Raw genomic sequence first — 12,040 nt, forward strand, 5'->3', positions numbered from 1 at the left:
GTACTGCACAATTTGCATGTCTCCCTCATTAGACACACCTGGTTTAAATCTTCAGCTCATTAGTAGAGACTGCAAGACCTGAACTGGGTGTCTAAGGTAACTGAATGAGGTGTGTCACAAAAGGGAAACATGCAAAATGTGCAGTACTAGTGGTCCTCCAGGACAGGTTTGAAAACCCCTGCCTTAAACCGCACGGCCACGCTACCACTTAAAGGGGTTGCTTTGGTTGTCCGGAGCTCACATATGCGGCTGCATCGAGCATCAAGGCAGCTTCATTCAAGTTAACTGAACATTACATTCGCAAGTCACAAGCATATTACAGCAATTTACGATTAACTAAGAATAAGAGTCAACTTGATATTTGTTAGTATTCTGAAATAAGAGAGTCTTTATAACGTACGCAGCCTAGAAACGCGACCCCCAGGAGGCTGCAGCCTTCCGATTGAGAAACGATCCACGTGAGACTTCCAAAGCGCCTATCCATCTGGCGTGGCTGACTGCTGGCAATAGAGCCTCTTTAAAAAAACAACTGGCAGCGGTGGGATTCAAACCCACGCCCCCGGAGAGACTGGAGCCTAAATCCAGCCCCTTGGACCGCTCGGCCACGCTACCCTTTGGAGAAAGCTCTCTGGTGAGTTTCGGGGAGGGTGCAGCTCCACGGACAGCCTCAGTTGATTTCGAGGACCTTGTTGGCAGGAAAGAATCGTCTTTAAGGTCCTGCTGTGCTGAGTCATACTCCTGGAGATCCCAAATCCTACAGAGTTCTATCGTTTAGAAATTACATCTGATACAACGAATGAAGTCATGGGGTTTGCTTGAAATCAAAAATTAGGTGAGATTCCCAAAGCTCCCACAGAAATCTAAAGGAAGCGCTTCTGACAAACCAACTAACACGTGGGATGTTCTTGCATGCCAAAACCACTTTATTTTCCAGATTATCTTACAGAAATCTGATACAGTGCCCGACTGCTGGCAATTGAGCCTCTTTAAAATTGCTCCTGGCAGCGGTAGGATTCGAACCCACGCCCCCGAAGAGACTGGAGCCTTAATCCAGCGCCTTAGACCGCTCAGCCACGCTACCACATAAAGGGGTTGCTTTTGTTGCCCAGAGCTCGCATATGCAGGCTGCATCGAGCATCAAGCCAGCTTCATTCAAGTTAACTGAACATTACATTCACAAATCACAGCGCCTTAGACCAGGGGTTTTCAAACCTGTCCTGGAGGACCACTAGTACTGCACAATTTGCATGTCTCCTTCATAAGACACACCTGGTTTAAATCTTCAGCTCATTAGTAGAGACTGCAAGACCTGAACTGGGTGTCTAAGGTAACTGAATGAGGTGTGTCACAAAAGGGAAACATGCAAAATGTGCAGTACTAGTGGTCCTCCAGGACAGGTTTGAAAACCCCTGCCTTAAACCGCACGGCCACGCTACCACTTAAAGGGGTTGCTTTGGTTGTCCGGAGCTCACATATGCGGCTGCATCGAGCATCAAGGCAGCTTCATTCAAGTTAACTGAACATTACATTCGCAAGTCACAAGCATATTACAGCAATTTACGATTAACTAAGAATAAGAGTCAACTTGATATTTGTTAGTATTCTGAAATAAGAGAGTCTTTATAACGTACGCAGCCTAGAAACGCGACCCCCAGGAGGCTGCAGCCTTCCGATTGAGAAACGATCCACGTGAGACTTCCAAAGCGCCTATCCATCTGGCGTGGCTGACTGCTGGCAATAGAGCCTCTTTAAAACAACTGCTGGCAGCGGTAGGATTCAAACCCACACCCCCGGAGAGACTGGAGCCTAAATCCAGCGCCTTGGACCGCTCGGCCACGCTACCCTTTGGAGAAAGCTCTCTGGTGAGTTTCGGGGAGGGTGCAGCTCCACGGACAGCCTCAGTTGATTTCGAGGACCTCGTTGGCGGGAGAGAATCGTCTTTAAGGTCCTGCTGTGCTGAGTCATACTCCTGGAGATCCCAAATCCTACAGAGTTCTATCGTTTAGAAATTACATCTGACACAACGAATGAAGCCATGGGGTTTGCTTGAAATCAAAAATTAGGTGAGATTCCCAAAGCTCCCACAGAAATCTAAAGGAAGCGCTTCTGACAAACCAATTAACATGTGGGATGTTCTTGCATGCCAAAACCACTTTATTTTCCAGATTATCTTACAGAAATCTGATACAGTGCCAGACTGCTGGCAATTGAGCCTGTTTAAAATTGCTCCTGGCAGCTGTGGGATTCGAACCCACGCCCCCGAAGAGACTGGAGCCTTAATCCAGCGCCTTAGACCGCTCGGCCACGCTACCACTTAAAAGGGTTGCTTTTGTTGCCCAGAGCTCGCATATGCAGGCTGCATCGAGCATCAAGCCAGCTTCATTCAAGTTAACTGAACATTACATTCACAAGTCACAGCGCCTTAGACCAGGGGTTTTCAAACCTGTCCTGGAGGACCACTAGTACTGCACAATTTGCATGTCTCCCTCATTAGACACACCTGGTTTAAATCTTCAGCTCATTAGTAGAGACTGCAAGACCTGAACTGGATGTCTAAGGTAACTGAATGAGGTGTGTCACAAAAGGGAAACATGCAAAATGTGCAGTACTAGTGGTCCTCCAGGACAGGTTTGAAAACCCCTGCCTTAAACCGCACGGCCACGCTACCACTTAAAGGGGTTGCTTTGGTTGTCCGGAGCTCACATATGCGGCTGCATCGAGCATCAAGGCAGCTTCATTCAAGTTAACTGAACATTACATTCGCAAGTCACAAGCATATTACAGCAGTTTACGATTAACTAAGAATAAGAGTCAACTTGATACTTGTTAGTATTCTGAAATAAGAGAGTCTTTATAACGTACGCAGCCTAGAAACGCGACCCCCAGGAGGCTGCAGACTTCCGATTGAGAAACGATCCACGTGAGACTTCCAAAGCGCCTATCCATCTGGCGTGGCTGACTGCTGGCAATAGAGCCTCTTCAAAACAACTGCTGGCAGCGGTGGGATTCGAACCCACGCCCCCGGAGAGACTGGAGCCTAAATCCAGCGCCTTGGACCGCTCGGCCACGCTACCCTTTGGAGAAAGCTCTCTGGTGAGTTTCGGGGAGGGTGCAGCTCCACGGACAGCCTCAGTTGATTTCGAGGACCTCGTTGGCGGGAGAGAATCATCTTTAAGGTCCTGCTGTGCTGAGTCATACTCCTGGAGATCCCAAATCCTACAGAGTTCTATCGTTTAGAAATTACATCTGACACAACGAATGAAGCCATGGGGTTTGCTTGAAATCAAAAATTAGGTGAGATTCCCAAAGCTCCCATAGAAATCTAAAGGAAGCGCTTCTGACAAACCAATTAACACGTGGGATGTTCTTGCATGCCAAAACCACTTTATTTTCCAGATTATCTTACAGAAATCTGATACAGTGCCCGACTGCTGGCAATTGAGCCTCTTTAAAATTGCTCCTGGCAGCGGTGGGATTCGAACCCACGCCCCCGAAGAGACTGGAGCCTTAATCCAGCGCCTTAGACCGCTCGGCCACGCAACCACTTAAAGGGGTTGCTTTTGTTGCCCACAGCTCGCATATGCAGGCTGCATCGAGCATCAAGCCAGCTTCATTCAAGTTAACTGAACATTACATTCACAAGTCACAGCGCCTTAGACCAGGGGTTTTCAAACCTGTCCTGGAGGACCACTAGTACTGCACAATTTGCATGTCTCCCTCATTAGACACACCTGGTTTAAATCTTCAGCTCATTAGTAGAGACTGCAAGACCTGAACTGGGTGTCTAAGGTAACTGAATGAGGTGTGTCACAAAAGGGAAACATGCAAAATGTGCAGTACTAGTGGTCCTCCAGGACAGGTTTGAAAACCCCTGCCTTAAACCGCACGGCCACGCTACCACTTAAAGGGGTTGCTTTGGTTGTCCGGAGCTCACATATGCGGCTGCATCGAGCATCAAGGCAGCTTCATTCAAGTTAACTGAACATTACATTCGCAAGTCACAAGCATATTACAGCAGTTTACGATTAACTAAGAATAAGAGTCAACTTGATATTTGTTAGTATTCTGAAATAAGAGAGTCTTTATAACGTACGCAGCCTAGAAACGCGACCCCCAGAAGGCTGCAGCCTTCCGATTGAGAAACGATCCACGTGAGACTTCCAAAGCGCCTATCCATCTGGCGTGGCTGACTGCTGGCAATAGAGCCTCTTTAAAACTACTGCTGGCAGCGGTGGGATTCGAACCCACGCCCCCGGAGAGACTGGAGCCTAAATGCAGCGCCTTGGACCGCTCGGCCACGCTACCCTTTGGAGAAAGCTCTCTGGTGAGTTTCGGGGAGGGTGCAGCTCCACGGACAGCCTCAGTTGATTTCGAGGACCTCTTTGGCAGGAGAGAATCGTCTTTAAGGTCCTGCTGTGCTGAGTCATACTCCTGGAGATCCCAAATCCTACAGAGTTCTATCGTTTAGAAATTACATCTGACACAACGAATGAAGCCATGGGGTTTGCTTGAAATCAAAAATTAGGTGAGATTCCCGAAGCTCCCACAGAAATCTAAATGAAGCGCTTCTGACAAACCAATTAACACGTGGGATGTTCTTGCATGCCAAAACCACTTTATTTTCCAGATTATCTTACAGAAATCTGATACAGTGCCCGACTGCTGGCAATTGAGCCACTTTAAAATTGCTCCCGGAAGCAGTGGGATTCGAACCCACGCCCCCGAAGAGACGGAAGCCTTAATCCAGCGCCTTGGACCGCTCGGCCACGCTACCATTTAAAGGGGTTGCTTTTGTTGCCCAGAGCTCGCATATGCAGGCTGCATCGAGCATCAAGCCAGCTTCATTCAAGTTAACTGAACATTACATTCAAAAGTCACAGCGCCTTAGACCAGGGGTTTTCAAACCTGTCCTGGAGGACCACTAGTACTGCACAATTTGCATGTCTCCCTCATTAGACACACCTGGTTTAAATCTTCAGCTCATTAGTAGAGACTGCAAGACCTGAACTGGGTGTCTAAGGTAACTGAATGAGGTGTGTCACAAAAGGGAAACATGCAAAATGTGCAGTACTAGTGGTCCTCCAGGACAGGTTTGAAAACCCCTGCCTTAAACCGCACGGCCACGCTACCACTTAAAGGGGTTGCTTTGGTTGTCCGGAGCTCACATATGCGGCTGCATCGAGCATCAAGGCAGCTTCATTCAAGTTAACTGAACATTACATTCGCAAGTCACAAGCATATTACAGCAGTTTACGATTAACTAAGAATAAGAGTCAACTTGATATTTGTTAGTATTCTGAAATAAGAGAGTCTTTATAACGTACGCAGCCTAGAAACGCGACCCCCAGGAGGCTGCAGCCTTCCGATTGAGAAACGATCCACGTGAGACTTCCAAAGCGCCTATCCATCTGGCGTGGCTGACTGCTGGCAATAGAGCCACTTTAAAACAACTGCTGGCAGCGGTGGGATTCGAACCCACTCCCCCGGAGAGACTGGAGCCTAAATCCAACGCCTTGGACCGCTCGGCCACGCTACCCTTTGGAGAAAGCTCTCTGGTGAGTTTCGGGGAGGGTGCAGCTCCACGGACAGCCTCAGTTGATTTCGAGGACCTCGTTGGCGGGAGAGAATCGTCTTTAAGGTCCTGCTGTGCTGAGTCATACTCCTGGAGATCCCAAATCCTACAGAGTTCTATCGTTTAGAAATTACATCTGACACAACGAATGAAGCCATGGGGTTTGCTTGAAATCAAAAATTAGGTGAGATTCCCAAAGCTCCCACAGAAATCTAAAGGAAGCGCTTCTGACAAACCAATTAACACGTGGGATGTTCTTGCATGCCAAAACCACTTTATTTTCCAGATTATCTTACAGAAATCTGATACAGTGCCCGACTGCTGGCAATTGAGCCTCTTTAAAATTGCTCCTGGCAGCGGTGGGATTCGAACCCACGCCCCCGAAGAGACTGGAGCCTTAATCCAGCGCCTTAGACCGCTCGGCCATGCTACCACTTAAAGGGGTTACTTTTGTTGCGCAGAGCTCGCATATGCAGGCTGCATCGAGCATCAAGCCAGCTTCATTCAAGTTAACAGAACATTACATTCACAAGTCACAGCACCTTAGACCAGGGGTTTTCAAACCTGTCCTGGAGGACCACTAGTACTGCACAATTTGCATGTCTCCCTCATTAGACACACCTGGTTTAAATCTTCAGCTCATTAGTAGAGACTGCAAGACCTGAACTGGGTGTCTAAGGTAACTGAATGAGGTGTGTCACAAAAGGGAAACATGCAAAATGTGCAGTACTAGTGGTCCTCAAGGACAGGTTTGAAAACCCCTGCCTTAAACCGCACGGCCACGCTACCACTTAAAGGGGTTGCTTTGGTTGTCCGGAGCTCACATATGCGGCTGCATCGAGCATCAAGGCAGCTTCATTCAAGTTAACTGAACATTACATTATCAAAGTCACAAGCATATTACAGCAATTTACGATTAACTAAGAATAAGAGTAAACTTGATATTTGTTAGTATTCTGAAATAAGAGAGTATTTATAACGTACGCAGCCTAGAAACGCGACCCCCAGGAGGCTGCAGCCTTCCGATTGAGAAACGATCCACGTGAGACTTCCAAAGCGCCTATCCATCTGGCGTGGCTGACTGCTGGCAATAGAGCCTCTTTAAAACAACTGCTGGCAGCGGTGGGATTCGAACCCACGCCCCCGGAGAGACTGGGGCCTAAATCCAGCGCCTTTGACCGCTCGGCCACGCTACCCTTTGGAGAAAGCTCTCTGGTGCGTTTCGGGGAGGGTGCAGCTCCACGGACAGCCTCAGTTGATTTCGAGGACCTCGTTGGCGGGAGAGAATCGTCTTTAAGGTCCTGCTGTGCTGAGTCATACTCCTGGAGATCCCAAATCCTACAGAGTTCTATCGTTTAGAAATTACATCTGACACAACGAATGAAGCCATGGGGTTTGCTTGAAATCAAAAATTAGGTGAGATTCCAAAAAGCTCCCACAGAAATCTAAAGGAAGCGCTTCTGACAAACCAATTAACACGTGGGATGTTCTTGCATGCCAAAATCACTTTATTTTCCAGATTATCTTACAGAAATCTGATACAGTGCCCGACTGCTGGCAATTGAGCCTCTTTAAAATTGCTCCTGGCAGCGGTGGGATTCAAACCACGCCCCCGAAGAGACTGGAGCCTTAATCCAGCGCCTTAGACCGCACGGCCACGCTACCACTTAAAGGGGTTGCTTTTGTTGCGCAGAGCTCGCATATGCAGGCTGCATCGAGCATCAAGCCAGCTTCATTCAAGTTAACAGAACATTACATTCACAAGTCACAGCGCCTTAGACCAGGGGTTTTCAAACCTGTCCTGGAGGTCCACTAGTACTGCACAATTTGCATGTCTCCCTCATTAGACACACCTGGTTTAAATCTTCAGCTCATTAGTAGAGACTGCAAGACCTGAACTTGGTGTCTAAGGTAACTGAATGAGGTGTGTCACAAAAGGGAAACATGCAAAATGTGCAGTACTAGTGGTCCTCCAGGACAGGTTTGAAAACCCCTGCCTTAAACCGCACGGCCACGCTACCACTTAAAGGGGTTGCTTTGGTTGTCCGGAGCTCACATATGCGGCTGCATCGAGCATCAAGGCAGCTTCATTCAAGTTAACTGAACATTACATTCGCAAGTCACAAGCATATTACAGCAATTTACGATTAACTAAGAATAAGAGTCAACTTGCTATTTGTTAGTATTCTGAAATAAGAGAGTCTTTATAACGTACGCAGCCTAGAAACGCGACCCCCAGGAGGCTGCAGCCTTCCGATTGAGAAACGATCCACGTGAGACTTCCAAAGCGCCTATCCATCTGGCGTGGCTGACTGCTGGCAATAGAGCCTCTTTAAAACAACTGCTGGCAGCGGTGGGATTCGAACCCACGCCCCCGGAGAGACTGGAGCCTAAATCCAGCGCCATGGACCGCTCGGCCACGCTACCCTTTGGAAAAAGCTCTCTGGTGAGTTTCGGGGAGGGTGCAGCTCCACGGACAGCCTCAGTTGATTTCGAGGACCTCGTTGGCGGGAGAGAATCGTCTTTAAGGTCCTGCTGTGCTGAGTCATACTCCTGGAGATCCCAAATCCTACAGAGATCTATCGTTTAGAAATTACATCTGACACAACGAATGAAGCCATGGGGTTTGCTTGAAATCAAAAATTAGGTTAGATTCCCAAAGCTCCCACAGAAATCTAAAGGAAGCGCTTCTGACAAACCAATTAACACGTGGGATGTTCTTGCATGCCAAAACCACCTTATTTTCCAGATTATCTTACAGAAATCTGATACAGTGCCCGACTGCTGGCAATTGAGCCTCTTTAAAATTGCTCCTGGCAGCGGTGAGATTCGAACCCACGCCCCCGAAGAGACTGGAGCCTTAATCCAGCGCCTTAGACCGCTCGGCCACGCTACCACTTAAAGGGGTTGCTTTTGTTGCCCAGAGCTCGCATATGCAGGCTGCATCGAGCATCAAGCCAGCTTCATTCAAGTTAACTGAACATTACATTCACAAGTCACAGTGCCTTAGACCAGGGGTTTTCAAACCTGTCCTGGAGGACCACTAGTACTGCACAATTTGCATGTCTCCCTCATTAGACACACCTGGTTTAAATCTTCAGCTCATTAGTAGAGACTGCAAGACCTGAACTGGGTGTCTAAGGTAACTGAATGAGGTGTGTCACAAAAGGGAAACATGCAAAATGTGCAGTACTAGTGGTCCTCCAGGACAGGTTTGAAAACCCCTGCCTTAAACCGCACGGCCACGCTACCACTTAAAGGGGTTGCTTTGGTTGTCCGGAGCTCACATATGCGGCTGCATCGAGCATCAAGGCAGCTTCATTCAAGTTAACTGAACATTACATTCGCAAGTCACAAGCATATTACAGCAGTTTACGATTAACTAAGAATAAGAGTCAACTTGATATTTGTTAGTATTCTGAAATAAGAGAGTCTTTATAACGTACGCAGCCTAGAAACGCGACCACCAGGAGGCTGCAGCCTTCCGATTGAGAAGCGATCCACGTGAGACTTCCAAAGCGCCTATCCATCTGGCGTGGCTGACTGCTGGCAATAGAGCCTCTTTAAAACAACTGCTGGCAGCGGTGGGATTCGAACCCACGCCCCCGGAGAGACTGGAGCCTAAATCCAGCGCCTTGGACCGCTCGGCCACGCTACCCTTTGGAGAAAGCTCTCTGGTGAGTTTCGGGGAGGGTGCAGCTCCACGGATAGCCTCAGTTGATTTCGAGGACCTCGTTGGCGGGAGAGAATCGTCTTTAAGGTCCTGCTGTGCTGAGTCATACTCCTGGAGATCCCAAATCCTACAGAGTTCTATCGTTTAGAAATTACATCTGACACAACGAATGAAGCCATGGGGTTTGCTTGAAATCAAAAATTAGGTGAGATTCCCAAGGCTCCCACAGAAATCTAAAGGAAGCGCTTCTGACAAACCAATTAACACGTGGGATGTTCTTGCATGCCAAAACCACTTTATTTTCCAGATTATCTTACAGAAATCTGATACAGTGCCCGACTGCTGCCAATTGAGCCTCTTTAAAATTGCTCCTGGCAGCGGTGGGATTCGAACCCACGCCCGCGAAGAGACTGGAGCCTTAATCCAGCGCCTTAGACCGCTCGGCCACGCTACCACTTAAAGGGGTTGCTTTTGTTGCGCAGAGCTCGCATATGCAGGCTGCATCGAGCATCAAGCCAGCTTCATTCAAGTTAACTGAACATTACATTCACAAGTCACAGCGCCTTAGACCAGGGGTTTTCAAACCTGTCCTGGAGGACCACTAGTACTGCACAATTTGCATGTCTCCCTCATTAGACACACATGGTTTAAATCTTCAGCTCATTAGTAGAGACTGCAAGACCTGAACTGGGTGTCTAAGGTAACTGAATGAGGTGTGTCACAAAAGGGAAACATGCAAAATGTGCAGTACTAGTGGTCCTCCAGGACAGGTTTGAAAACCCCTGCCTTAAACCGCACGGCCACGCTACCACTTAAAGGGGTTGCTTTGGTTGTCCGGAGCTCACATATGCGGCTGCATCGAGCATCAAGGCAGCTTCATTCAAGTTAACTGAACATTACATTCGCAAGTCACAAGCATATTACAGCAATTTACGATTAACTAAGAATAAGAGTCAACTTGATATTTGTTAGTATTCTGAAATAAGAGAGTCTTTATAACGTACGCAGCCTAGAAACGCGACCCCCAGGAGGCTGCAGCCTTCCGATTGAGAAACGATCCACGTGAGACTTCCAAAGCGCCTATCCATCTGGCGTGGCTGACTGCTGGCAATAGAGCCTCTTTAAAACAACTGCTGGCAGCGGTGGGATTCGAACCCACGCCCCCGGAGAGACTGGAGCCTAAATCCAGCACCTTGGACCGCTCGGCCACGCTACCCTTTGGAGAAAGCTCTCTGGTGAGTTTCGGGGAGGGTGCAGCTCCACGGACAGCCTCAGTTGATTTCGAGGACCTCGTTGGCGGGAGAGAATCGTCTTTAAGGTCCTGCTGTGCTGAGTCATACTCCTGGAGATCCCAAATCCTACAGAGTTCTATCGTTTAGAAATTACATCTGACACAACGAATGAAGCCATGGGGTTTGCTTGAAATCAAAAATTAGGTGAGATTCCCAAAGCTCCCACAGAAATCTAAAGGAAGTGCTTCTGACAAACCAATTAACACGTGGGATGTTCTTGCATGCCAAAACCACTTTATTTTCCAGATTATCTTACAGAAATCTGATACAGTGCCCGACTGCTGGCAATTGAGCCTCTTTAAAATTTCTCCTGGCAGCGGTGGGATTCGAACCCACGCCCCCGAAGAGACTGGAGCCTTAATCCAGCGCCTTAGACAGCTCGGCCACGCTACCACTTAAAGGGGTTGCTTTTGTTGCGCAGAGCTCGCATATGCAGGCTGCATCGAGCATCAAGCCAGCTTCATTCAAGTTAACAGAACATTACATTCACAAGTCACAGCGCCTTAGACCAGGGGTTTTCAAACCTGTCCTGGAGGATCACTAGTACTGCAGAATTTACATGTCTCCCTCATTAGACACTCCTGGTTTAAATCTTCAGCTCATTAGTAGAGACTGCAAGACCTGAACTTGGTGTCTAAGGTAACTGAATGAGGTGTGTCACAAAAGGGAAACATGCAAAATGTGCAGTACTAGTGGTCCTCCAGGACAGGTTTGAAAACCCCTGCCTTAAACCACACGGCCACGCTACCACTTAAAGGGGTTGCTTTGGTTGTCCGGAGCTCACATATGCGGCTGCATCGAGCATCAAGGCAGCTTCATTCAAGTTAACTGAACATTACATTCGCAAGTCACAAGCATATTACAGCAATTTACGATTAACTAAGAATAAGAGTCAACTTGATATTTGTTAGTATTCTGAAATAAGAGAGTCTTTATAACGTACGCAGCCTAGAAACGCGACCCCCAGGAGGCTGCAGCCTTCCGATTGAGAAACGATCCACGTGAGACTTCCAACGCGCCTATCCATCTGGCGTGGCTGACTGCTGGCAATAGAGCCTCTTTAAAACAACTGCTGGCAGCGGTGGGATTCAAACCCACGCCCCCGGAGAGACTGGAGCCTAAATCCAGCGCCTTGGACCGCTCGGCCACGCTACCCTTTGGAGAAAGCTCTCTGGTGAGTTTCGGGGAGGGTGCAGCTCCACGGACAGCCTCAGTTGATTTCGAGGACCTCGTTGGCGGGAGAGAATCGTCTTTAAGGTCCTGCTGTGCTGAGTCATACTCCTGGAGATCCCAAATCCTACAGAGTTCTATCGTTTAGAAATTACATCTGACACAACGAATGAAGCCATGGGGTTTGCTTGAAATCAAAAATTAGGTGAGATTCCCAAAGCTCCCAAAGAAATGTAAAGGAAGCGCTTCTGACAAACCAATTAACTCGTGGGATGTTCTTGCATGCCAAAACCACTTTATTTTCCAGATTATCTCACAGAAATCTGATACAGT

General features: G+C 48.1%; 18 non-coding genes across 18 annotated transcripts; all 18 read right to left on the bottom strand.

The window, feature by feature from the left end:
- Positions 1 to 530: 530 nt before the first annotated feature.
- On the bottom strand, positions 531 to 612 carry trnal-uag (transfer RNA leucine (anticodon UAG)). Its single transcript has one exon. It is a non-coding gene; the product is annotated as a tRNA-Leu (tRNA).
- Positions 613 to 999: 387 nt separating this feature from the next.
- On the bottom strand, positions 1,000 to 1,081 carry trnal-aag (transfer RNA leucine (anticodon AAG)). Its single transcript has one exon. It is a non-coding gene; the product is annotated as a tRNA-Leu (tRNA).
- Positions 1,082 to 1,761: 680 nt separating this feature from the next.
- Positions 1,762 to 1,843, bottom strand: trnal-uag (transfer RNA leucine (anticodon UAG)). Its single transcript has one exon. It is a non-coding gene; the product is annotated as a tRNA-Leu (tRNA).
- A 387-nt stretch (positions 1,844 to 2,230) lies between these two features.
- trnal-aag (transfer RNA leucine (anticodon AAG)) lies at positions 2,231 to 2,312 on the bottom strand. Its single transcript has one exon. It is a non-coding gene; the product is annotated as a tRNA-Leu (tRNA).
- A 680-nt stretch (positions 2,313 to 2,992) lies between these two features.
- trnal-uag (transfer RNA leucine (anticodon UAG)) lies at positions 2,993 to 3,074 on the bottom strand. Its single transcript has one exon. It is a non-coding gene; the product is annotated as a tRNA-Leu (tRNA).
- A 387-nt stretch (positions 3,075 to 3,461) lies between these two features.
- trnal-aag (transfer RNA leucine (anticodon AAG)) lies at positions 3,462 to 3,543 on the bottom strand. Its single transcript has one exon. It is a non-coding gene; the product is annotated as a tRNA-Leu (tRNA).
- Positions 3,544 to 4,223: 680 nt separating this feature from the next.
- Positions 4,224 to 4,305, bottom strand: trnal-uag (transfer RNA leucine (anticodon UAG)). Its single transcript has one exon. It is a non-coding gene; the product is annotated as a tRNA-Leu (tRNA).
- A 387-nt stretch (positions 4,306 to 4,692) lies between these two features.
- On the bottom strand, positions 4,693 to 4,774 carry trnal-aag (transfer RNA leucine (anticodon AAG)). Its single transcript has one exon. It is a non-coding gene; the product is annotated as a tRNA-Leu (tRNA).
- Positions 4,775 to 5,454: 680 nt separating this feature from the next.
- trnal-uag (transfer RNA leucine (anticodon UAG)) lies at positions 5,455 to 5,536 on the bottom strand. Its single transcript has one exon. It is a non-coding gene; the product is annotated as a tRNA-Leu (tRNA).
- A 387-nt stretch (positions 5,537 to 5,923) lies between these two features.
- On the bottom strand, positions 5,924 to 6,005 carry trnal-aag (transfer RNA leucine (anticodon AAG)). The gene has a single exon. It is a non-coding gene; the product is annotated as a tRNA-Leu (tRNA).
- A 681-nt stretch (positions 6,006 to 6,686) lies between these two features.
- Positions 6,687 to 6,768, bottom strand: trnal-uag (transfer RNA leucine (anticodon UAG)). The gene is given in 2 exon segments: positions 6,687 to 6,721; positions 6,731 to 6,768. It is a non-coding gene; the product is annotated as a tRNA-Leu (tRNA).
- A 1,149-nt stretch (positions 6,769 to 7,917) lies between these two features.
- trnal-uag (transfer RNA leucine (anticodon UAG)) lies at positions 7,918 to 7,999 on the bottom strand. Its single transcript has one exon. It is a non-coding gene; the product is annotated as a tRNA-Leu (tRNA).
- A 387-nt stretch (positions 8,000 to 8,386) lies between these two features.
- trnal-aag (transfer RNA leucine (anticodon AAG)) lies at positions 8,387 to 8,468 on the bottom strand. The gene has a single exon. It is a non-coding gene; the product is annotated as a tRNA-Leu (tRNA).
- Positions 8,469 to 9,148: 680 nt separating this feature from the next.
- trnal-uag (transfer RNA leucine (anticodon UAG)) lies at positions 9,149 to 9,230 on the bottom strand. The gene has a single exon. It is a non-coding gene; the product is annotated as a tRNA-Leu (tRNA).
- A 387-nt stretch (positions 9,231 to 9,617) lies between these two features.
- trnal-aag (transfer RNA leucine (anticodon AAG)) lies at positions 9,618 to 9,699 on the bottom strand. Its single transcript has one exon. It is a non-coding gene; the product is annotated as a tRNA-Leu (tRNA).
- A 680-nt stretch (positions 9,700 to 10,379) lies between these two features.
- On the bottom strand, positions 10,380 to 10,461 carry trnal-uag (transfer RNA leucine (anticodon UAG)). Its single transcript has one exon. It is a non-coding gene; the product is annotated as a tRNA-Leu (tRNA).
- Positions 10,462 to 10,848: 387 nt separating this feature from the next.
- trnal-aag (transfer RNA leucine (anticodon AAG)) lies at positions 10,849 to 10,930 on the bottom strand. Its single transcript has one exon. It is a non-coding gene; the product is annotated as a tRNA-Leu (tRNA).
- Positions 10,931 to 11,610: 680 nt separating this feature from the next.
- trnal-uag (transfer RNA leucine (anticodon UAG)) lies at positions 11,611 to 11,692 on the bottom strand. The gene has a single exon. It is a non-coding gene; the product is annotated as a tRNA-Leu (tRNA).
- Positions 11,693 to 12,040: the final 348 nt, after the last annotated feature.

Source organism: Misgurnus anguillicaudatus, chromosome 25 (assembly GCF_027580225.2).
Source record: "Misgurnus anguillicaudatus chromosome 25, ASM2758022v2, whole genome shotgun sequence".
Lineage (NCBI taxonomy): Eukaryota > Metazoa > Chordata > Actinopteri > Cypriniformes > Cobitidae > Misgurnus > Misgurnus anguillicaudatus.